Genomic DNA, 23,890 nt, shown 5'->3' with positions numbered 1-23,890 from the left:
CTAACGATGAATCTCTAGCAGTAAACCAACCAACTTACATATCTATGATTGGAAGTCTGTTTTATCTAACAGGTACCATACCTGATATCGTGCATGTAGTAGGAATTGTTGGAAGGTTCCAAGAAAATCCAAAGGAATCACATCTTCAGGCAGTAAAAAGAATATTCAAATATCTTCAAGGAACTCAAGACTTTGTCCTATGGTATCCTAAAGATACATATCTTACTCTTCATGCATATATAGATGCAGATTGGGCAGGAAATGTTGATGATAAAAAAAGCACTAGTGGAGGTGCATTCTATATGGGTTCACAGTTAATGTCTTGGTTCAACAAGAAATAAAGTTCTATTTCCTTATCTACAGCTGAAGCATAATATGTGGCTGCTGCATCTTGCTGCACACAACTACTTTGGATGATGCAAACATTGCAAGGCATTCAAATCACATGTACACCACCCATCTCCATTCTATGTGATAATACAAGTGCCATCAGTATTTCGAAAAATCCAGTCATGGACTCCAAGACCAAGCACATACCCATTAAGCACCATTTTCTACGAGAACAAGTGCTTGAACAAATGGTCAAATTGGAGTATGTTCCCTCCAAAGAACACGTTGCTGATATATTCACCAAACCGCTTCCCAGAGAAACATTTGAATATCTCAGACAAAAGCTGGGAGTAGTTGTTGCATCATCTTTGGTCTGCTAAATTCCCTGTATAGCGCGGCTTGGATATCTGTGACCCCTGTGTTTGGATGGTCATTAGAATTATTAATGTACCATGTTGGTGCACAATCCTGAAACACGCTTACCAACATTGCCTTCTTTATATTGTCATCCATGACTCCTTGTGCTTCCCATACGGCCCTTACCACGAACCAAAATTAGTCGGGATCTTTGTTCCCTACTCCTATAAATACTGATAATTTTATCATGCTCACCATATTGAACTGTGGTGGTGGTAGAGGTGGTGTGGGCGGAGATGGAGGTGAAGATGGTGAGACTGGTGGCGGTGTAGGTGGAGGTGGCAGGCATGGAATTCATTGCCTTATCAGACTGACTGCACTTCTCGGAGAAACTTTCACGAGCTCTTCCTCACTTTCCCACCAAGGTGAAATCAAGGGGTTATTTTCTATCTCTGCGCTACCTTTGTTTCTATAGATCCTCCCACTTCGCGTAGCCCCAAACATCAATTTATTCACATAACTCGCTTTTCACACAATAACATCTTAATCCAAGTGTTCAAAGATTTAATGTACTTACCTCGCGGTCCTTTGAGGAAGCATCGTTCCGCCTTGTTGTAGTTGACTGTCATGTCTACTGTGAACTTAGTGATAAATCCTCCTATAATTTGATCGAGCCAATGGTCCACAGCACGCGGGATCTTACCTTCTGATGCTTCTAGTCTGCACACTAATTCTGGAGTCGAAAAGATTGGTTTGTCGAGCCTACAACTTCCCTGACTGTCTAATAGCTTCACGATCCACTCATATAGCTCAGAGGGAAAGGATGCAAAGAAAATTTCGTGGATTTCCATATATAAGTAGTGCTCCAACCATTGTTCCTTTGATACTAGCAGATTCCTGTTTTCCTACGCCGCGAACTCGTGAATCTTTCTGTCTAACCACCCTTCAATTTCTTTCTTCGTTGGATTCCAGTGACATGACATCAGACATCCCTTCTGCATATCCTGGTCCCGACAATGAAACCATTTGTTGGCTTTTTGGGGCCTGACCCAGGTTTGGAGATGATTTGTCCAAACAAATCCCGGTACTACTAGCCCTTTTGGCAACAGTCCGTGGAGCGCGGACTGAGGTCTCACCTGAAGTAGTATGGGAGGGTGCTAGAACCAGGTTTCTACACCGTGGGGATGTTTGATGAGTTCCAAATGGTCCACGGTTTGACCCTGTGTGCATGTCACTGTGCGCACTTATCAGTACCTCGCAACCTGTGATGCTGCCTTCTCGTAGCCCTACTCGGGGCCCAAACAGTGTTATTACCCAAATCCTAACTAGTAACCCGATATTAGTTGATTAACTTAGATTATATGTATGCTTTCAATTATACTTAACAATATTCACCATTCATACAAATGCGCGTAGTAAGTAAATAGTATAATTGAAAATGATATCAAATAGGTAATAACAGAAGAACATATATGCATTTTTTAGATAAAACTTCTCTTTATTATTTTCTTCCTTTTGTTACAGACTTGACTGTGGCCTGCGCACTCAGCTGCAGGGGTCCACACACTCAGTTGCGGACTCTACTAGGCCTCTATGCACTCAGTTGTAGAGCCTCTTCCTACTACTACGACCCAAGACACTTAAACTCTTGCTCTATGCTTCATTAACATTAGACTCTATTCATTGGTTCCTTCATTCCTTAGTAACTTTACAACTTAGAGCCTCACTCTATTTATACAATCCCATGGCCCGTGGACCATGGGTAGGCTGACATTACAGTCAAAACTTTGGGCAGACAACCCTATGACTCTAACATATAATTTGCACTCCGTGCCCGCAATTCACGGAGTTTTTACAATAATAACAACTCAAAAATTGGGCTTTAAGCCACAAAACATGATGTGGGCGGATTCCATGCCCAACATAGAGTCATGTTATTTTGAAACATCTCTTTACAAACTCTGCATGTACTCAGGGGGAGCATGGACAACATAGTGGATATCAAAGGGGTAGAATATCTTAGTCCACCCTTTGCCCTTGATGCCAAAGGGGGAGAGTATTTTTGTGTTGTTTTTTATCCTTAACAGTTTATACATATTGCAGTAATCAACACCAACATGGTTTCCATCAAGTCCAAAGTGGGAGATTGTTGGCATTATGATACATGTGTTATCCTTGATGGCAACTCACTCACAAGTCAAGCCAGTTTTGATAAAAGGAAACTCACAGTGTAACAGGTTAATTTAGAGGTCACAGGGCATTGGTATAGAAGAACAAGAAGTTGGAACTTAGGTCTATTGATCAGAATGAAGAAGTTGAAGGAAAATGATGGTGTAAAGTAGTTTAAGCTTTATACGTAGGTCCACTTTATCAAAGGGGCATATACACGCAAGTTCAGAGAACAAAAATAGCATATACGTATGCATGCACTTTCATAAGAGGAAAAACGCATATAGGTTGGAAAATCAAGAAAATACAAGACTAAAGAATACCAAGGGTCAATACCATGATATTAGCCCACAATATTGAGTAGAGTAATGACTATTTGATCTCGTCCAAGAATACCACAGGTCCTAAGTGTGTTTTTGGTCCGAGGTATTGAGAAAGGCCAAAAACTATATAAGGAGGAGAAGATTAAAGGGCCAAGGTGTGCAAGTGACTCAGGGTTTCTCAGGAATACTTCTATCTGAAGTATATTTTATGTTGCAGGGGCTATGATAGCGATATGATCTGAAATATTTTGTGCACCGTGAATTCAATGTTAGATTAGGATCATGAGACCTGAAATGACTTATCATTGAATGATATGATATTGGTTGGGCTAGATATGATTGTTTACACATATTTTATTCTTTAAATGTCATGATCTGGGTATATCTGAAGTCTGGAATAACAACGAAGTTGTGAGTTAATATTTACATATCTATATGTTGGTTCGTCTTGGGAAAGGTGCGTATACAGGTAGGTTCAACTCTTCCAAGTAACCTATGCAAAATAAAATCCTATTGTTCAGAAATGACTATTCTATCTCATCAGTGTTGTTGTTTTACTATTGTTTGTCAATGAATTCTTCTTAGATCTGAAAGTAAAACTAAATGCATAAGGTGTTTGTGTTTGATTGATTGATTAATTAAGTGTGAAGGGTTGTCTCCACTACTGATTGTCTTGATCTCTGTAAATTGATAGTAGATGTCCAAAATATTACTGGTTGATACAGATCTAATTCAGAAATTTTTATGATTCAGTAGTTTTGAAGGTATACGCAGGTTTTGTTAAAGGAAGTAGTGTATACACACAGGTTGGGTTCAGTAAAGTAGCGTATACATTTTTATGTAGGCTTTTTGAGGTTGCAGCTGGTTTTGAATGATGATGCAGGTTTCTGGGTTCAGCACAATGTTCTGGTGATAGTAATCTGACTGTTCAGATTAATTGATTATTGGTTGATGCATTTTGAAAGTTTTGATGGGTCCAGTATGAAAATTTGATGAAACGAGGTCTTCATTTTGTATTATTGTGTACCAGGAGCATCCATTATGAAATTAATGAAATGTGGTCACTGGAAGAAGAGAGAATGTCGAAGCTTTCTGTAGGCCAATGCCTACGTGCTAGTAAACATATCGGCTAGTACAGGAGCTAGGGGGTTGTAGCTCCCTTCTAGTAGAATCTAGAAAACGACAGGAGGTTGTAGCCTTCTGCAGGTGGGTGCCTACATAATGGTATGAGTCTACACGAGTACAAGATTGTAAACAAATTTTCTTTATATTAAAATAGAGAGACGACAACAGCAGGTGGTTTTTTTCCCACATTGGGTTTCCACCTTAAATCTTGGTGTTCATGTGCATTTATTATGTGTGATGGTTTATTATGTTATTACTGCACATAGTTATTGTATAATAAGTTACTGATGCACTGATTAAAGTTCAACACATGATAAATGACTAAATCATATGTTCTCTGGGTATCCGTTGGTTTCTCTAATCACAGTAGTGTGTACACGCAAGTTCACTTCATTGAAGTAGTGTATATAAATTTGTTTGGGAAATAAAATATTACTGAATTGTAAATACTAATTCAGCCCCCCTCTAAGTATTATTTCCAATAGGGGCATGGAGAATGTGTGTTGACTTTAGAGCCTTAAACAAAATCACAATCAATAGTAGGTATCCTCTTCCCAAGATAGATGATTTACTTGATTAACTAAAAAATGATGTTTATTTCACTAAGTTAGATTTGCGAAGTGGGTATCATCAAATTCGCATAGCAGAAAATGACATCTGGAAAACTGCATTCAAAATTAGCCAAGGACTATTTGAATGGTTAGTAATGCTTTTGGTTTGTGTAATGTGCCAAAAACTTTCATGCAGGTTATGAATGATGTATTCCACCCATACTTAGATGATATTATGATTTTCAGTTGAAGTATGTAAGAGCATGTTAAGCATGTTAAACAAGTTTTTGAAGTGTTGCACAGGGAAAAATTGTACCTTAAACTTTCCAAATGTGAGTTTGGAAAGACTTCACTGAATTATCTTGGTTACATAGTTGGAGGTGGAAGTTTGAAAATAGATCCAGCTAAATCGATGTGATTGTTAAGTGGCCAAGACCACAGAATGTGACTGAAGTTAGAAGTTTCATAGGTGGAATTGAGTATTGGAGAAAATTTATTACTCAATTTTTTTTGATTGCATCACCGTTACATGATTTAATAGGTTCTAAAGTTCCCTTTCAGTGGGGAGGAAAACAAGAAAAATCTTTTGATACACTTAAGCAGAAAATTGTCACAAAACCAATCTTAGCTTTACTAGATCTTCAACAGCCATTTGAAATTGAAACAAATTCTAGTGGTTATGTAATGGGTGCAGTCTTACTTCAAAAAAAGAAACACAGTTGTTTTCATTCTAAAACTTTTTCTAAGGCAATAATGAATTATCCAACATATGATAAAGAACTATTTGCTTTGGTTGAAAGTATTAAGAAATGGAAACATTATTTAATGGGTAAGGAAACAGTGATTCACACAGATCATCAGCTGCTTCAGTACCTTCAGTCTCAAACTAAGTTTGCAACAATCTCGTAATTACATATGGATGAGCAATTTCACTTAGTAATTAAGTACAAGAAAGGTGTCACAAAAAACGCAGCTGATATGTTGTCTAGATCATCTTTGAATGCTTCAGTAGTGCCACAGAATAGTTCTTTAAAACATGAAAGTTATATAGAACAATATCGTACAGATGTTGATTTCAACTATATTTATGAATCAATAACTCATGGAGCTCAAGTGGAAGAAGTTGATTATCATATTCATGGCAGGTTGTTATATCATCTGGGTAAGTTTTTCATACCACAGACAAAAAGAGTGCATGTCATTAGGGAAGCATATTCTTCTCGCACTTTAAGACATTTTGGAGTAAGGAAAACAATGGAACAAATTCAATGGTATTGTTACTAGTCTCACATGTATGAAATAATTGTTAAGTACATTAAAGGATGTGTGATGTCTTCGACCATCAAGCAAAGCAATTGAAAGATCGGTTTGTACATGCTACTTCGAGTTCCTTTGCGACCATGGGACAACATTTCCATGGATTTTGTTGGAGGACTTCTTATGTCTAGGAGAGGGCATGATTACATCTATGTTGTGGTTGACAGATTCAGAAAGATGTGCATTCTTGTTCCATGCAAAAAGCAAGTGGCTGCTGAATAGACTGCAAAGATGTTCTTCGAACATGTATGGGTTCATTTTGGGTTACCTACTTCCATTATTTCTGATCGAGACACTCATTTTGTAGGAGATTTTTGGTCCACTTTGTGGGGACTCATGGACACAAAGCTAAAGAAGAGCACAACTTTTCATCCCTAGACTAACGGACAGATAGAAGTGGTGAACAGGACAGTCATACATATTCTCTGAGGTTACTGCAATAAAAATCCTAAGTTGTGAGATGAATCTTTACCTTATGTGCAACATGCTTACAATCGAGCCTTACATTCTTCGACTAATCGATCGCCATTTGAAACATGTTTTGGGTATCTACTAAAGTCACCAATGGAATTCATGTTTAGTGAAGAGGATAAAGTGAGTGAACATGATGATGCAAACAAGGAAGTTAAGTTCATTCAATGGATACATCAAATACATGAAGCAGTGTAGGATCAATTAGAGAAGAGTCAGGCCAAGTACAAAATGCGCCATGACAAGCATCGAGTTGATCATCATTCTCAGGTCGACAATCAGGTATGGTTGTATATCAGTAAATATAGGTTGAAAGGTGAAGGTAAGAAACTGAAACTCATGAGGTATGTTCCTTTAAAGATTGTTGAGAATATTGGAAATAATTCATTTCGATTAGATTTACCTCCTTAAATGCGTATTTACTTAGTTGTAAATGTAGAAAATCAAAAGTTGTATGAACCTCCGATGATCATGGATCCTGAGGAAGATACATAGATTCCGACTATTGATGATTTGGCACCTGAGTATATGAATGAGTTGCAGGAAGATACCATGTTGGACAAAAAGGTTTGATATTCAAGGCGTGGAGATGTTGAATATCTTTGAGTGGGACTCAAGGGCATGAATTTGAGGAAAGAAAGGTGGATGGAGATTAGAAGAGTGAGGGAACTGTACCCTCACCTGATATCTGCTTAAATTAAACTTTTGTGGTCCAAAAGATTTCAAGTGGAGAGGATTGATCCAGAAGGATCTTGTCGGTCCAGTGTATCGAGAGAGTTTAGGTCATCTTAATGGTTTTACTATGGTGATGTAATCAGGTATTAATCCTATGCTACGTACTAAATCTAAGGTCATAATCCTAAGTGTCTAAGCCCTAAGACCTAGCACATATGCAAACATTATGGTACAAAACCTAATGCAAAAACCTAAGTTATAAACCTAAGACGTAAACCTTTTGGAGTTTGTATTAAAACCAATGCAAACAAAACATACACAGTCCCTAATTGCGGGGGCTAACCACAGCGGGACCGCGTCAGAGAATGGTATCCTGTTGGGGCCTGACCTAGGTTCAAAGATAGATAGCCAAACAAATCCCTGGACTGCTGGCCCTTTCGGCAATAGTCCGCGGAGCGCGGACTGAAGTCTCACCCGAAGTAGTATGGGGGGATGCTAGAATTAGGTTTATGCACCCTTGATATGTCTAAGTGGTCGATTTAGTCCAATGGTGAACACCTTCACCCTAGGTTCTTCATGCACTCTCATATCCTATGAGGCCTTCGTGCCTTTGTTATACTCGCCCTTGCGTGGCCCTACCCAGGGGCCATGGGGCTTTTGCGTTGCTGGAGCAACGATCTGCACTGTTTCCCCAAGTCACACCCTGGATCTTACTTATCTTCTTATGATAGTTAGTTATATTCGCGTAAACAATTACCTTTTATTATATTTACTTACTCAACACATTTATATAAGTGCGTGCAGAAACATAACAGTAAACTTGCAATTCACACCCAATATACTTCAATGCATAAACAGGAAAATATACACAAAATTATGGTAAAACTTCTCTTTATTAATTCTTCCAACCGGTTACAGACTCGACCTTCCCTACGCACTCAACTGCAGGGGTCCACGCACTCAGCTGCGGACTACTATGCCTCTGCGCACTTGGCTACAGAGCCTTCTCCTATTCTACGACTCAAAGACATGACTTACACTTCGACTCAATGCTTCGTTGGCTCCTTAGATTCATTGATCCATCCTTCGATCTTCTCTCTTTACACCTAGTGTCTCACTTTATTTATACAATCCCATGGTCCGTGGACCATGGGTAGATCTTTCAAACTGACATTACTTTATAGAAACAAGGGCGGACAACCCTATGACTCTATTATGACTTCGCGCTCCATGCCGACAAATCGCTGAGTCTTTACAAATCGCAAAGTATTTAAGCCCCAAAACATGCCTTGGGGATCCCATGCCTAACAGCCTAACAGGGCCCAAAAAAAAAAATCATGACTCGCCCTCGAGTCACTCTGTCAGTGCGTAGATCTTCACGTGGAGACCCTCCAACTCTGTTCAGACAGCTGCAAGGTCGGCAGCGCATTGAGCAGATGCCTGTTGAATCTCCTGTACTCGTTTTTCCAAAACCGCGGTGTCGGAGCTGCTTCCATGGATCTAGTCCTAGATCCCCTACATCTGCACAAGCTTGCCTTCAATTGTTGCTGTGATGATGAAGGCCTCGTCGATCAAAGGCTAAACACGCGCCTTCTTTCAGCTCAATGGGGCGAGATGACTGTGCTTCTGTCGGCTAGTCAAAGAGTCGGGCCACGCATGTAGGGCTTCAGCTGATTGCCATTCACTTTGCCTGGGATAGGTTCTCCATTTAGCTTGACCAGCTGCACCATGCCTCCATCTATGATTTCCTTAACAATGTACGGGCCCAGCCAATGCATCTTAAACTTCCTCAGGAATTTATCAAACTTACTATCATATAGTAACACTAAATCATTTACCTTGAAGGTAAGCAACTTAATATATCGATCGTGCCAAGCCTTTTCATGCTGCTTTTGTACTTGCTGATGGAAGCCAACCAGAAACCGTTCCTCTTCAAGTTCCTCCAATTACACGAGCCTCTCCTCTAGGGCTTCGCAGTCCATCATACTTGTGAGCACTGCTACGCACAGACTAGTCACAATATACTCCATTGGCAGGATAGCTTCTACTCCATAGACCAACTAGAAAGGTGTCTGTCCCATCAGTTTCTTGCATGTTGTCCTATAAACCCATAGTACTCTAGGTACACACAGGTCCCAATCCCTCCACTGTGTCGTATATATCATGTTCAGTGCTTCACATACTCTGCTAAAGGCATCTGCGTGGATATCCTCCTACGCAGTCATTCTTTCCCCACTCCATTGTCCCAATTGGAGGGACCATTCACGCAATTGCCTTGCCCACCTAAGTGTATTGACTGTGTTTTCAAACGTAAAGTCCATGTGCATTCATAGGTAGTTTAACATGGGCCTATACCCAATTGGAAAGGTGTGCGGGCAGACCATTTCGTTTGGCCTTCTTGTTAGTTAATTGTGCCTAAGGCTTCCTGAAACGCATGTGCATCATTCTCCTACATTTGCGTGAGTCCTCAAAGCTTCCTTGGTGCGTACCCCACCACCTCATGGGCATAGCACACAGTACCCATTTCAAAACTTCGAAACGTTTTTGTTCCAACACTTCTCTTTCAAACATGTTCAAAAAAACATCTACCTCACTTAACCCATCATAAGTAGGCAGATCCCTTACCTCTATCGCTATGCAGTGCAATGATCTCGTCATCATGTTACATTTCAACGTGGTTACCTCATGTAACCGGTTCTACCATCATTCTATCTCTTCATTAGAATCTGATGTACAGGAGCTTTCACACTCCCATGAGATGCGTCCATCCATGGTGGGATTTACCCAGTCTTGCTCTCGCGTAGTTATCTTGTAGATGCAGTCTAAGTCGTTGTTTCTTAGTTGCGCACTGGATCCGTGTAGTGTGATCCTTCTACGAGGTCCAAAGGGACGACTACGCACAGGGATTTTTTCTCAAAGATCATCTTGCACTTCTTTAGGTTTATCACCCTGTTCATGTCAGTGGTCCAATCTATTCCTAATAGCGCAGGGTAGGGATTGTTGTCATCTACAATCTCTATCACTTTGAACTTTGCTAGTGTGCTTGCTCCTTCAATATCCACTATGATTCCCTGCAATATCCCCATATGTATTATCTTTTGCTGGTTCACCATTCCCAGCTGGATAGTAAACCATTGCATCGTAGGCCTTCCCATACGATCCCAAGTCTGCTTTGGTAGAATGTTCGCGTCCAATCCTAGATCCAGAATCACTTGGTTCGTCTCATATTCCCCAATTTGTGTGGTCAACCTCATTTCTCTTCCCATCCTCGTCACGTGCTTTCCAATCTTCCATACCACGCACGGTTCTCCTGGCGCAGTCCCACTGCATCTATTAATGAGTTCCTGCAATCATTTTTACAGCCTTACTGTCGCACAGTAGCTTCATGCATGTTTCCACGAATGTCATGAGCATTGATGGGTCCATTTTCGGCTCCGGTTTGTCTTTGCTTCCTGGAGTGGAGGCATCAGCGAAGCTATTCTTGGCTTCCATGAAGGTTTGCTTAGCATGCTCTAAATCAAACTCTAGTTCTTTCCTCGAAGCCTTGAGAACCCAAGTACTATCTTTAGGCTACGTGCCTTTATCATCCCATGTCATAATTCCACTTCCAGTCACAATATTCACATTAGTGTCTTCCTCGCACGGCTAAGACCTCATCATCTATAGCTTCTAAGTCGGGGGAGGTTGGAACACTCCCTTGTTGCACAGCCGAGCTATCAGTGTGGGACAATCCTCCATCTCATGGTCGAATAATGTACAATATAGACATGATGACCGCATTGGATTCATATAATCATAGGCATAATGTGCTGGACCTCCGCAATTGTAACATATTAGTTGTCTGCGACCCCTTCCAGGTTCTCCTCCAACTCGGCCTCGTCTGCGCCCCTGAAATCGGCTTGCACCATCCCTGCATTCTAGTCAAGGGGCCGCATTTCGGCCTGAACTCTATAGGTGGGAGTCCTATCCATCATCATCTCATAGCTTCTACAGGTGCGCTCATCATGTTCCACTGATCTACAGAAATTACAGAACAACTTTTGCGAATTCTACGTGTACTTCTACAACAGATGACAGTTGTCGGTAATATGCTTTCCTCCTATTTGAAAAATCGCGCACCACAAATCAGGCGCCGCACTAGGTCCTACTTGTGCCTCTAGTCTTAACGGCATCAGCACTCCTCACACAAGGTAATTCGTGAACACCAGGCAATGGTCCTTGTCATGAACCTGACCCTTACATTTAACACACCATATCTCCTCGCGCACCTTCGGGTGAACTGTCCTATCCTATTTCAAACTTTGCGTCTCAAGGCATAAGTTTTTCAACTGCACATGGATCTACTGAACTCCTAGGTTCGGATCCTATATCAGGGTCTCATGCAGTCTCATCGCGATATCTAAGGCCTCTGCCTGAGTCGTTAACCTCTGTTGTGACAACGCATTCCTCAAATGTGACGTTAGCGATGCTACAAACCATTCACGATGATGTCCATCATTCAAAGTCATATTGGCTTCGCGAATTGTGCACTTCAGTGTTTGATCCAACTCCTAAGGAGTCTTGCCTGGCAGCATTGTAATCTCCTTGAATCCAATGATCGATTGCGTCTCTAACTTTGTCCTGCTAAATTATTTGTTCAACGCAATTTGGATATCCGCGACCCCTGTGTTCGAATTGTCATTAGAATACTTAATATACCAGGTCAATGCGCAATCCTGTAGAGTGCTAACCAACATCACGTTCTTTATATTATCGTCTGTAACTCCCTATGCCTCCCATACAACCCTTATCACAAACCAAAACTAGTTTGGATCTTCATTTCCTATTCCCTTGAATACTAGAAACTTTATCGCACTTGCCATATCGACTTGTGGTGGTGGCGGAGGTGGTATGGGTGAATATGGGGGTGAAGGCAGTGATAGTGGTGGTGGTGTGGGTGGGGGTGGTATGCACGGAATCCTCTGCCTTATCAAATTGATCGCACTTCTTGGTGAGAACTTCGTGAGCTCTTCCTCGCCCCCTCGTGGAGGTGAAATCAAGGGGCTAGTTTCTAGCTCCGCACTTCCTTCGTTTTTGTAAATTCTTCCACTTTGCATAGCCCCGAACATCAATGTTTTCGCATAATCTTCTTTTCACACAGTAGCATTTTAATCCCAGTGTTCAGAGACTTAACGTAGCTCCCTGTCAGTCCTTTGAGAAAGCGTTGTTCTGCCTTGCTATAGCTGACTGAAGTATATACCGTGAACTCAGTAATGAATCCTCTTATAATCCGATTGAACCAGTGATCAACAATGTGCATGATCTAATCCTTCGATGCTTCTAATCTGCGCACCAATTCTGGAGTCCACACAATAGGATTATCAAGTCTCCACCTTCCTTGGCTATCTGCTAGCTTTGTGATCCACTCGTATAGCTCAGTAGGGAAAGATGCAAAGAAAATTTTGTGGATTTCCATGTACAGGTAGCAGTCTAACCACTTTTACTTTGATAGTCGCGGATCCCTGTTCTCTTGCACCGTGAACTCGTGAATCTTCCTATCCAACCAGTCTTCAATTTCTTTCATAGTTGGATTCTAATGATATGAAATCAAACATCTCTATGTAGATTTCGGTCTTGGCAACAAAACCATTTGTTGGCTTTTCGGGCCTAACCCAAGTTCGGAGATAGATAGCCAAACAAATCCCTAGACTGCTGGCCCTTTCGGCAACAGTCCACAGAGCGTGAATTGAAGTCTCACCCAAAGCAGTATGGGAGGATGCTATAACTAGGTTTCCGCACCCTTGAGATGTATGAGGGGTTGATTTAGACCAATGGTGAACACCTTCACGCTGGGTGCTTCACGCACTCTCCTATCCTATGAGGCCTTCGCGCCTTTGTGATACTCGCCCTCGCGCGACCCTACCCAGGGGCTGTGGGGCTTTCTCTCTACTGGAGAAGCGATCTGCATTGTTTGCCCAAGTCATACTGTGGATATTACTTATCTTCTTATGATAGTTAGTTATCTTTGTGTAAATAGTTACCTTTTATTATATTTACTGACTCAGCACAATTATATAAGTTTGCGCAGCAACATAACAGTAAGCTTGCAATTCATACCCAATATACTTCAATGCATAAATAGGAAAAGATACACAGAAATATGTTAAAAATTCTCTTTATTAATGCTTCGAATCTGTTACAGACTCGACTTGCCCTGCGCACTCAGCTGCAGACTACTAGGCCTCTGCGCACTCGGCTGTAGAGCCTTCTCCTATTCTACGACCAAAAGACACGGCTTACACTTTGACCCAATGCTTCATTGAATCCTTAGATTCATTGATCCATCCTTCGATCTTCTCTCTTTACACCAAGAGCCTTGCTCTATTTATACAATCCCATGGTCCATGGACCATGGGTAGATCTTTCAAACTGACATTACTTTACAAAAACAAGGGTGGACAACCCTATGACTCTATTATGACTTCGCGCTCCGCGCCCACAAATCGTGGAGTCTTTACAATGGACTTAGTCAAAACTTGGGCTTTAAGCCCCAAAACATGCCTTGGGGAGATCCATGCCCAACAAAGAATGTGCATGTGAAGGCAGAGGTATCCGACAGTCTAGTCACTGCAGTTTAGACTGCAGGAGAACTGGGACATGTGAACAGTCGGATATTATGTAGAAGGTGTAACAAATAAAATATATAAATAATATAAATATAATGTAAAAGATAATAATCGTAAATAATAGTTAGTTAAGCCAGTAATTAGGTTGAAGAGGCATGTCTAATAGGACATGACTCTTCATGAAGAGACACTTTATTCTACAAATTAATTACTCCAAAAGACTTGGAATATAAAATTATCCATTGAGGATATAAATATTATATTAAATATGCATGAGAATGAATGATTTGTAAATCATTCATTCTCATGCATATTTAATATAATATTTATATCCTCAATGGATAATTTTATATTCCAAGTCTTTTGGAGTAATTAATTTGTAGAAGAAAGTGTCTCTTCATGAAGATTCATGTCCTATTAGACATGTCTCTTCAACCTAATTACTGGCTTAACTAACTATTATTTATGATTATTAACTTTTACATTATATGTATAATATTATTTATATATTTTATTCGTTACATTGCCTCCTTTGTTAGTCCCCTATACTAATAGTGTAAACCCTTATTGTTATTAGTAAAACCCACTTATTATATTGATGTACCCATGTAGTGCCCATATTGTTACTATTGTGCCCCATAGAAACCCACTATTTTTATTATTGTGCACTTACATTATTATTATTATGTTGGCTCTAATTATGTTATGACCCCTTAGACTCCTATATATAGAAATGAGGTCTTTTCATTTGTATCATCAAGGAATCATTCATTTGTGTGATGTAAAAGAGGCTTCCCCCTCGAAGAGGCTGAATTATAAGGCGTTGATCTATCTTTTCTATCTTTTTTTGAGCTGGTTTCATAACATTTAGTGTCAGAGCTTTGGATTCTAGGGTTTCACTGCTCCAAACAGGTCATCATGGAATTTTCCTTATAACTTTGTTTCTACGACGTTTCAGAAGCTAAAAACAAAACCCATTTGAGACGAGATCGCACTGAAGCTCGGGTCCGGATTTCAGAGATTTTCGCACTATATGTGCGGAGATATGATCTGAGGAAGTTGGTCTTTTTGCAGACTGCTGAATTACATTCCAAACAGGTGACCTGGGGAAAACTGTCATAACTTTCTCTCTGAGCATCGGATTGAAATTTTGTAAGAAGGTACAGAAAGAGTACGAACTGTAGTTTCTTGTATATATTTTTTAGTGCCAAAGGTCGAATCAGGACATGTGGCACTTCATACAAGTTCACTCTTCTGGAAAGGTCTATAATCCGGTCATCTTGGGAGATTGTGCATAACTCCTTCTTGGAGAATCCAATTTGGATCAGACTGGTGGCATTGGAAAGAGGACGCAGAGGGCTGCTACAGATCACAATTTCAGAACTTAAAGATCTGAAAGTACAGAGTTACAGTTGTTTCAATATTGAGCTCCTAAAATCAATAAAAGCCAAGATGAGGAAGTTTGATGGCAAGGATCCGGTAAATTGGATACTTCAGATGGAGAAATATTTTGATCTACATGGTGTACCACTGTTACAAAAGGTATGTATTGCATCTTCATATTTAGAACCGGATCAATTTTTATGGTATGAAGGGATTTGTTCTCGTAAACAACTTGTTACGTGGTCAATTTTCACGGAGGAAATGATAGCACATTATGAGGATACAGAGAGGAACACCTTATTTAGAGCAACACCAAAACAATTGGAAAGAGTAAAAGGGTTTTGTGACATAGTGGAAAGCAAAATTATGGAAACCAAGAAGCATACCCCTCACAACTATAAATATGGAAGTGTTGTTTATCCTAGCCTTCCACAACCTACAAGGGTTACACCACAACAATTGGAAGAAAAAAAGAGAAAAAGGGCTTTGTTACAATTGTGATATCAAATGCACTAAAGGTCATAAGTGTGCTGAGAAGAAATTATTTTACATAGAATATGAAGAGGAGGAAGAAAAGGATCAAGAAACATCAAAAGAAGAGGATATACGCCAGGATCCCACCCCAGAGAAAGAAGAAATGAATCAGACCATATCTTGTAAAGCATTGGCAAGAATTACCACTCCTCAAACTCTCAAGATAGAAGGAAATATCAAGAAGAAAAAGGTGCAAGAAGTGAAATATCACATCGAGAAAGAAGAAATGAATCCAACCATATCTTGTAATTCATTGGTCAAAATTACCACTCCTCAAACTATCAAGATAGAAGGACATATCAAGAAGAAAAATGTTCAAGAAGTGAAAGATCACATCGAGCATCAAGAAATGAATCCGACCATATCTTGTAAAGGATTGGAAGAAATTACCACTCCCCAAACTCTAAAGATAGAAGGAAATATCAAGAAGAAAAAGGTTCAAGCAGTGAAAGATCACATCGTGCATCAACAACAAGTTCTCCAACTTTTAAAGGATAACGCCACTTCGGTGCAAAATCAAACGAAACAATAGGTAGATCAAAATCGTAGTGAAAAATGTTTTGATGTAGCTGATTGGTAAGCTATTTATGAGAAGGAAATGTTGGCAATACTACATGCACTTAAAAAATGGCGACCTTACCGAATGGGAAGACTCTTCAAGGATGAGGATGTGGAAGCATTGTTTTGTGTTATTTCTATTATCCAACCTGATTGGATAAACGAAGCAAGGGATGAATGGAAGAAGGACGAAGAAGTATGGCCACTTATTCAAAGTTGCAAAAGATCCCAATTCAAACAATATTTCTAGAAATTGAACAGGAAGGAAAAATCATATTGGAACTTGGGGCAGTCATAGAAACAAGAACTCGACAGCTACGAAATCGATCAATTTCAGAGTATCTCATCAAGTGGAAGAACTTACCCACTGAAGATTCCACATGGGAGGACAAGAATTTTATACAGAAGCATCAAGAACTACTCAAGGACAACACTTTTTGAAGGAGAGGGGCATGTTAAGCCCCTATACTACTAGTGTAAACCCTTATTGTTATTAGTACAACCCACTTATTATATTGATGTACCCATGTAGTGCCCATATTGCTACTATTGTGCCCCATAGAAACCCACTATTGTTATTATTGTGCCCTTACATTATTATTGTTATGTCGGATCTAATTATGTTATGACCCCTTAGACTCCTATATATAGAAAGGAGGTCTTTTCATTTGTATCGTAAGAGGCTGAATTCTAAGGCATTGATCTATGTTTTCTATCTTTTTGTGAGCTGGTTTCATAACATCCTTCCTCAAAAAGCTTTGTCTTCAAATCTTGTCGATGAAAAAGGATTGATATCTTTTCAGGCTTCGAAAGTCTTTCTGTCTCAGAATAGTCATCCTCGTCGATACAAGCTGATATGATCTTCTTAGTGAAAAACAAAATTGTCGCACTGAGAAGGGATCAAACCATCCCAGATTAATCTTCTGTATAGCATTCTGATCACTAAAATTTTGTAACGAATTGTCAACGTAAGATGAAATTGATGTTACGTCATTATTCTCTGAAACATTAATTTGTTGTCTACAGTTTGAATGGTCTTGATACACAGCTTGGTTGATTTGTCTATTCTCATGATTTGGATGCCGATATAAAGTTTTTATATTTTCTTCTGGCAAAGATGTTGTTGAATTGGTTATGGAACATTCACTTGGGATGTCCATTGTCTGAATTGCAACATCTACATGTGCCTTTTCTTCAACTGACCTATCTTCCTGAGTTGTCATATTCACTGGATCGGTATTTGTTCCCTTATTTTCAACTTGAACTGTTGTGACTAGAGATTTCGATACTTCTTGAGTGACTTGTTCCAACTTATCTTTTAATGCTTTCTTATCCTCCTTAAGTTTCTTAGTTTGATTGAGCAGACTTTGATTATGGTTTCTCAGACGTAAAAGTTCTTTGGTTTTTGATTCATTAGCCTTATTTTCAGTGTCTTGAATTTTAAGTTTTTCATCTTTTAGATCTCTGATTTGTTCTTATAAATTTTTATTAAGGTTCTTTAAACGTAAATTTTCCTCTTCTTGTTCTGATAAATGCTGCTTGAGTTCTTTCTTTAAGACTTTAGTCTTCTTCACTTGTTCCAGTAATTTTTCGGCGTGGTCATTGAGACGAGAAATTTCTTCGTCCTTTTCCATTATTTCTTTGTAATGTATATCCTTAAGATTTTTATGTTTGTGTTCTAACACTTGCTTTGTTGATTTTTGGCTATTTTGTCATTATCTTGATCTTTTAGCTGCACTTTCTCGGTACACTGGATAACATCATTATGTGGAAGTGATGATGGATGTAGAGAATGGAAGAAGGAATCCATTCTCTTTCTCTCCTCAACCTATCGCTCAATTATTGTAATTAATTGTTCTATATCTCTTGCGATTGATTGTTTTTGTTCCTTGCTCAGGGATTCCATATTTTTTTCTTTTTCTTCACTTCTTTTAACTTTGTATGGATTTTATTTTTTTTTAACTAACTTATTTTATCTCCCTTATATATATATATATATATATATATATATATATATATATATTTCCAATATTCTCCCTTAATATGTATTGTTAAAAACTTGAATACCCTTTTATTAAAAAAAAATACTCCTTTATATTGTTGCCCTCTATATATGTATGTATTTCTTTATATTAAGACCCCTTTTCGAAATAACTTTATTATCTTAAAATAATAATAGTTTCACTTCTTCTTTTTTTCAATAATAAATTGGTCCCTTTTTTATATACTTAATTACTCCCTTGATAACTTTTTAATTTCATCCCACTTAATAAATATAAAGGTCACGTCTTTTCATATGACACGGTCACGATGTTCAAAATACTTTTTAAGTAAAAAGTAATATTTACCTTTCACGTAGGAGCTTTTATATCCTTGTTTCTTCTTTAACTTTTAAAATACCATGGGCTATTACCATGGGTTGTTTTTAAAACCTCCTTAAAATGTTCTCCACATAAAAATTAAAACGTATTCCTTTTGTTTTTTTTTTTTTTTTTTTTTAAATATCATGGGTTGTTTTTATAACCATAGGCTTCTCCACGTAAAAAGTAATACGTATTCCTTTTTTTGTTCTTTTTTTTTTTTTTTTTTAAAGCAAATGGAAAAAGGCCTAAAAAATGGAGAATCTCCCAATGTGTAGTGAAACGCTCCAAGTATGACAACAACAAGGTTGATTGATTTGATGGTCAAAGACCTGGATCGGAGAATGAGCTTTGTGCACCCGTTAAGCAACCTAGAGGACCGAACTGCTCTGATACCAAATGAAGCGAACAAAGTTCCTTCTACAAATTAATTACTCCAAAAGACTTGGAATATAAAATTATCCATTGAGGATATAAATATTATATTAAATATGAATGAGAATGAATGATTTACAAATGAGAACAAGAGGCTTGCTTATATACCAAGCAAGTGTCTCTTCATGAAGATTCATGTCCTATTAGACATGCCTCTTCAACCTAATTACTAGCTTAACTAACTATTATTTATGATTATTATATTTTACATTATATTTATATTATTTATATATTTTATTCGTTACAGAGGGTTAGTGAAACCACCACTTCAAACAATTGTCATGTGAACAGGAGTCACCGCACCGTTAGCCAGAACTGCCGGAGATGACCACCAGGTGGCCGCCAGAGGTTAAACTGCCCAATGACATGCCAATGGTCAAGCTATTTTGTGCCATTTACAGAATGTCAGCGTCCAACACTGATCCAAAGTTTATTTTGGGTTTCTCTTGTTGGTTTTATGCTATTTTAATTCAACCACCATGTAACTAATGCCTAATGTCACAATGTGACAAGACCAAGGCCAATAAACCTTCAATGAAACACATTCATGCCTAACTTAACCTGAGAGAGTTTGAATGAACCTAAGGAGTCATAAATTCAACATTTTGTTCATGGGGAAAGGATATTAGAGGTTTTGAAGACTTGTGCTCAGATTCCAAGAGAGAGAGAGAGGTAGTTTTGTTTTCAGTGTATCTTGGTCGTTCGGAGGCAGAATTGGGAACCGAGACAGGCGTTGGAAAGCTAGGAGAGAGAGATTTCTGTTGACAAAGACCAGAAGTGCCTGCGTGCACATTCATTCTATTTTTTTTGTAAAATACCTCTTTCTATCATTCCTAATAAAGCAGACGCCCATCTTGCAAGCAGACCTAGAGACGTAGTCCATCAGGGACAAACTCCGTAATCAATGTTTGTTGTCTTCTATCTATGTTTTTGATTCAAATTCATGTTTAGTTATGTTTCTTAAGTTCTTTATTAAGTCTTAAATCAATTTCTTTCCTCCAGTCTTCCACATTCAACACTTAAGGTTAACGATCAATTCACTGTTGCGAGATAATCAATTCTACTTCAGTTTAGTTTATGATCAATATCAGATCACTCGTTCACTCAATTTTCATGGCCTCCAAGCGACTGTAGGCCTCCAATTTCTCCCATAGGGCTACTTCCCAGTGACTATGGAATTTTCTATTCAATTCTATGCCAATGACTCGAAATTATGAGTTACTTTTTCAGGGATAGGACTTAAGCCTCTTGCCAAAACTCATTGAAAATTCTAGAGAATCTAATAAATAATATAGAAACAAATATTATAAACTAAAAACTTGAACAAGGATTTGACCTGACCACTCCCAACCTGGACATGAATTCTATTAAACACATGGTAAACATGCAACCTGTAGGTCATGAATGCATATCTAAACATAGGGATATGAAACTTATATAAGGTTTAACAAGAAGGTCAATTCATTCTCACAATAGTTGTCATTACACCAATTAAGTCATGCATTCATTAAACAATCATTGATTAATTAGAATATGATAAGGGACATACTTAAATATATCATATAAACATGCTTATAACCAACATATACTAGGTAGATAACAAGGATAGAACAACCATTAAATACACATAATAACAAGTATAATTACTCATAAAAGACAAGACGAAATTATCTCTTATTAATCATATGAAAAGTCCAACCAAGTCATGGACATCCACATATCATCCAACCATAGTTTGGGCTGAACCAAATACTTCTTTCAGCCAACCACTCCCGTGCCATATTCCAAGCATGAATGTGGGATCTCATGTGATAAACAAATCAATAAAGAACCAAGGGAATCTAGAGGTTAAACCACCTCCACCCTCATCATACCGTGATCTCACCTAAACCGGTCCCGAGATCACAAAACCAAAATAAACTTTGGATTCCTCATAATTCCTTCACCATCCCTTGAGGAATTTTCCCGAGACCACCTCATCCGGATCCAAAACCTTTTGAAAATTCAAATCTCAAACTTTAAAGAATCCCATCACACCATGTTTATCCGGAAAAGGAAAGGCAAGGCTAAAACTACTGTCGAGACTTAGAAAAACCCATTCCAATGACAAGAAATGAACCAAATACACACATGCACATACCATGCATGCCAAAACTAGCTAGGAAATAACACATACAACCTATTACCTACTAGTATTCACGCTGAAGTTTCTTGATCAAACTTTTCCTTTCTTGATCCCTGCTTTCCTTTGTTTTCCTTGTCCTCTTAGTGCTCTTCGCCTCTCTGAAAGTAGTTCCAAAATTGAACTAACAAAAGTCCCCAAACTGATGCTCTAATGTATTTTTATTATTGATGCCTCTAATGTCTTCAGTTTCTTCAATTTCCTCCTCACACGCAACATGTGACCTTTCACCTCCCTTTTCTCCTATTTTCCTTTATTTTCATAAATAAATACCAATAATGACTTTTTTCCTTTCCAAAGCCTTTTCCATTTCCCTTGCCAATTTCCCCTTAGCCATAATACACAACAAGTGATGCCCACTAGGATGTTTTTCCCAACATTAAACTTGGAATACATGTCCCATGACCTTGGTCTTATTTTTCCTTTATTAACTTTATTACATGAATTTTTAACCAAGGGCTATTACAGACCCCACCCCTAGGGGAACATTGTCCTCAATGTTCTATGACACCTACAACTAGAAAACCCGCTAAAAACCAAAACATACTTCCCATGGAGCTTTATAACCTAGCTCATTACAATATTTACAAGAAAAACCTACTCAAAATAAAAACCATCTTGACAAACATGACAACTTGACAACCATACTACTTATTGGATCTTTATAACACAACTCATTGTGGTATTTATAATAACAACCATACATAAATTGTACAAATACCAAAAACTCATTTGCCTCCACTGAAAAACAATGAAGGATACATAGCCCACATTTGATTAACCATCTCCCATATAGTTTGATCGGGCCCAAAGTGCTTCCATTGCACTTTAGCTTGCTTGATTGCTCTATTCCAAAGCATGGGTTGTTTCCACTGCAATATGCATTGAGGTTCTGACTAGAATTATCCTTGTGGTTCCACCTACAATAAATACTAATCAATAACATGATCAACATCTTTCACATATATTTTAAGAAATGATCCATGGAAAACATCATGGAATTTCACTGTCAGAGGAAGTGCAAGTTTGTAGGCCACAGGTCCAATCCTCTCAAGGATGTTGAAAGGCCCGCAATACCGCGGGGATACCTTGGCACATGATTCAATCCTCGAGGAGATATTCTTGGGATTGATGTGCAAATACACATGCTCCCCAACCTAAAAATCATTAAATGGCCTATGTTGGTTCGCATAACTCTTTTGATAGTCATGAGCTTCATTTACATTCTTATTTATAACTTACATTTCTAGTTCCATTTCTGCCAACATATTTGGTCCAATTAGTATCGTGTTCACTAGATCACTCCAACTAATGGGAGTATTACAACTTCACCCATACAATGCCTCAAACGGAATCATCCTCAGCGACTCATGATAACCATTTTTGTAAGAAAACTTGACCAATGGAAGTTACTCCTCCCATCTCCTCTACTGGTGCATGACATACATCCTCAACATATCCTCTAAAATCTTGTTGACCCTCTCTGTCTGTCCATATTTCTATAGATGATAAGTTGTACTTAAGGCCAACTCTGTCCCTAAACCTGCAATGAAGTCCTTCCAAAACTTGGAAGTGAGCTTAGCATCCCTTTCTGGCACAATCTTCTTCGCAACACCATGCAATCTCACAATCTCCCTGATCAAGAACTGTGCCACCTCACTATCTGAATAAGTAGTCCTCACTGGAATCATGTGATCTAACTTTATCAACCTATCAATCACAACGATGATAGAATAGTGTTTTCTCTATGTCCTTAGAGGATCTATATTGAAATGCATGGAAATGACCACCCATTTCCATTTTGGAATAAAAATAGGCTAAAGAAACCCACCTTGATGCTTACACTTTGCTTTTATTAGTTGACAGTCCAAATAGCTAGCCACAAACTCTGCCACTTCCTTCTCCAGATTTGACCAATAGTAGAACTTCTTCACTTCTTTCAACGTATTTTGATATCCTGGGTGACCTCAATATGGATTGACATGAAACTCCCTCAAAATAAGCTTGTTGAGCCCACTTTCATTCGACACATAAATCCTGTGTCTGAATGTCACAAAAACATCTTCCATGAGATTATATTCCACATCCTGATCACTTGTACCCTTCTCTAACCTATGCCTAAGGTCCCTATACCTGTCATCTTGTTGTCTTTCCTGTAAGATATGATCTTGTAAATCTATGTCATACGAGCTCACAACTGTAACTTGTTTCATATGCACCCTCCTACTGATAGCATATGTAACCCTGTTCTCCTTTCCCTTAATGGATGTGATCTCAAAGTCAAACTCATTGATCGTGGCCAACCACCTGGCATGCCTGGCATTCAAATTCGGTTGGTCAAACAAATATATTAACCCACTGTGATCTCTCATTAGTACAAACCTCCTGTCAAGAATATTAATCCTCCACATCCCCAAGGCATGAATAATAGATACCAACTCAAGCTCACAAGTCACATAGTTCTACTTGTGCTCATTCAGTTTCCCAGACTCATAACACACCACTTGTCTCTCCT

The sequence above is a fragment of the Pinus tabuliformis genome, chromosome 1_1 (genome assembly GCF_031772625.1).
Source record: "Pinus tabuliformis cultivar Carrire ecotype Pingquan chromosome 1_1, CPIR1, whole genome shotgun sequence".
NCBI lineage: Eukaryota > Viridiplantae > Streptophyta > Pinopsida > Pinales > Pinaceae > Pinus > Pinus tabuliformis.
The sequence above is the reverse complement of the archived record's forward strand: the minus strand, read 5'-3'. Positions refer to the sequence as shown.